This window comes from Eubalaena glacialis, chromosome 6 (assembly GCF_028564815.1).
Source record: "Eubalaena glacialis isolate mEubGla1 chromosome 6, mEubGla1.1.hap2.+ XY, whole genome shotgun sequence".
Lineage (NCBI taxonomy): Eukaryota > Metazoa > Chordata > Mammalia > Artiodactyla > Balaenidae > Eubalaena > Eubalaena glacialis.
The window spans coordinates 107,319,177-107,322,541 of NC_083721.1; positions in this window are offsets into that span (position 1 = coordinate 107,319,177).

The window sequence follows — 3,365 nt, forward strand, 5'->3', positions numbered from 1 at the left end:
GGACAAAGAAGGGGCAAGAAGTACAAAGAAATCCAGATGGGTGTGAGTAGTGTCATGACCTCCCTCATCCATAGGTAGGTCATTCCCTCTGTGTGTGTGTGTGATGGCCTCTCTCCTGGAACCTCTCAGACCCTATATCCATTAGGTGATAAGATCCTCAAGAACAAGGGATCCATGATTTTTTTCCCATCTTTGGGTTTTCTCCTATATTGTAAGTAATAGAGTAAATACTCCTTATTCTTGAAGATACTTAATGAATTCATCATCCTAATACTGACATAGAATATCTAGCCTAATCTGTCCCCTCTTACTCCTCACCCCGACACCCCCAATACACTTTCATATAGCATCTTCTTAAACTGAGATGTACTGCCCGCTTCCTTGACTTCTGATTTCCAGAAAAGAAAAGAGACTGATTATAGCTAAGGAGCACTTCCCCTTCCCCCATGTACTGAGCTCTATATTGCCAAGGGCAGAAAGTGAGTTCTGCAGAAGAGGCCAGAGTACATAAAAAAGTACATCTGGAGCTCCTTTCTACAACTCAAAAAGAAGAACTGAAATTAGCCAAGCAGTTCCTACACACATTTGGTTTGGGCATTTTACATCCTCATGCCTACTTGAAGAGTTCCATTTTGCTACACTGGCATTATGGGGATAAAGTCACCAATTTTGTAGTCCTTCCTTAATTCTTTCCCTAGTCCCTTTGACAATGCACCCTTTCAATCTTTGTCAAAATAACTGTGGGCAGGTATCTGCAGAAGGTAAACAGTAATAGCAACAGTATCAAGTGATTGCTGTGTGCCGGACCCAATGCTAGGTGCTGGACACGAACTATCTCATTTACTCATATGAATCCTACAAGCTATGACTACTATGGAAACTGAAGCTTAGAGAGTGAAGCCACATGTTCAAGTTCACCCAGCTGGCTAGTGATAGAGCCAGGAGGACTCTAGCTCATTAATGAATAAGCACCCTCAAAGAGCAGTGATTCTAATACATGTCACCAGAGGGGTACCAACACAAAAGAGAGAATTAAGATAACATCAACCCTGAAAAGCAACTCTCCTGAGTGATGACCATGATTCCTGGAAACCTTGCACAAAGCATCACTGATAAATCTCTGATTGCATTTTCTCCTTAGTGGATTTTTGTGTTTCTACCCATTTTTCACTAGCACTGCTACATATTTTCTTGATTAGAACAGTACCAGATACTGTAACATCACTTTAAGTTCCACTCACTGCTCTCTCCTTGGCCTTAATTCAACGGAAGAATGACTTACTAGCACACGAAGCATGTGCTCCTGTATATCAATGCCACCCTCACCCACTCCCAGAAAGATTTAATAGACACTATATATTAGAATAGCAATTATCACATAATGTCAGAACATTAAGCATTTTGCATTTTCCAAATGATACATGAATAATTTGAGTCCTGTGTGTACACAGCCCTTATAAATCAAACATTTAATTTTCAAACACTTTTGAAAGCTATAAAGGCATCTATCTCTTCTTAACTTTAAAACAGCCCATAGAGTTTCCTTCTGTGCCTTGATTTACTCCTCCATGGATACACTACTAATTCCTGATTCACAAACAATTGTGTAAGCACCCTAAATATTTAATAAATTAGATTTATTTTAAATCAGATCCTAAAATCAGAAAGTACTAAACATTATTAAAGCATTGAAATTATTTATGAACACAAAAAATGAATCACCTTTCCAGGCAAAAAGAAGAGGTGCTGGGACGATTGTGTAGTCAACTGCATAAAACTGCATATTGATGATTGGTAATCAGTTTTGTTTCATGGACGTAATTCCTCAAGTTAAAATATAATTAAAACAAAATGAAACAAAACATGATCCTTAAATTGTGCCAAATTTAAGAGATGATTAAATTTGTATTTTTTAATACCAAGAAAGCCATGTGGGTTAGAGTTTATAATTTTAACTGCTTATTCTGATACTCAGCAGAGAGGCACCTCTTCAGGGGACTGGGCTTACAATTAATGTTGATGCTAATGTGGCCATTAATCCTTCTCCAAATGACACATATGTCTAGACAAGAACCATTAACAAGAAAGAAATAAGAAAAGTTCATTCTGATGCCTTCTATCTTGTGATCCGATGTCATAGATTAACCAATACATTTGCTTGACCAAAAGAAAGTAAAAGATATCACGAAAATCTCCATTACCCAAACATTGACACATGATTAAATACATTTTATTAAAACTCACAGCGAGGTGAGCAAAGCGAAGTCAAGAATCAGGTAGGACTTAACTAACTGTTCAGTCAACTCCATTAAATATATGAGAGCCTTGGAGAAACTGAAAAACAAAAAACAGGCTTTGGAAGTTCAACACAGGAAAATAATGTTTTGGAGAAATTAAACTCTGACAAAACAGAAAGTTTGGGTTGCTTGGGGGAAAGATAGAAACCAGTTTAACAAGGTAATTTCCACTTTACCATAAAATGCTGAAACATAAACAATCACAGATGTTGTCTTGAAAGAAGACCATTAAACATAACTGTAAAGAGTTTTTTTCCTTATTCTTTAAGTTCATATAAAAACAATGTCACTAACATCAAAGCAAAAGTCATCCCACATCCACTTCAATAGTCCAAATTTAAATATCTCAATTAAATAAGTTCGATTTTCACAACCTTGAAAAGGTGTACTCAGGTTTTGAAAAGGTTTTGAGAGGTGTACTCAAAACAAGCTGTTTCAAAACTAACCTGAACAAATAAAATATGGGACTTCAGTAATCTAGAAGTCTGTCAACCAGAAATGCCTCAACTGGAGGGGAAAATTACTTCAAGGAAGCTAGTGTTTTCAAATATTGGTTTAAAGTGTTTCAGCTGACACAGAATGTGACCTCCCAAACTCACAACCCTGGGGCAACCATCCTATAATGGTGTCGCATCCACCAGCTGCTCACAATTAATAACAGCTTGGCTGGGATACATCTCCATCCCTATGAGCGATCAATCCCTTTGCCCTGACCATTGCCTTGGACTCCACATCTGCTATCCTGGATTGCCAACTCCACTCAAAAATTTGATAAACATTTATTACACAGTTACTATGAGCCAGGAACACTCACTAAGTACAAAACACCACGTAAAATACATGTTACGTAAAGCACAAAGAACCAATGAGATATGGTCTCTTGTCTCAAGGAGTTTAAAATATAAAGTGGAGAAGCAAGAACAATGTGGGAAAATAGTAGTTAAAAATGTCAATAACAATTCAGGGCAGTTATAGAACATGTCACAAAGCAGTACACAATTATCAAATCGAGACTATGGACAGTGCACCAGTCAGGGTCCAGTCAGGAACACAGAGACCACTCTAGGT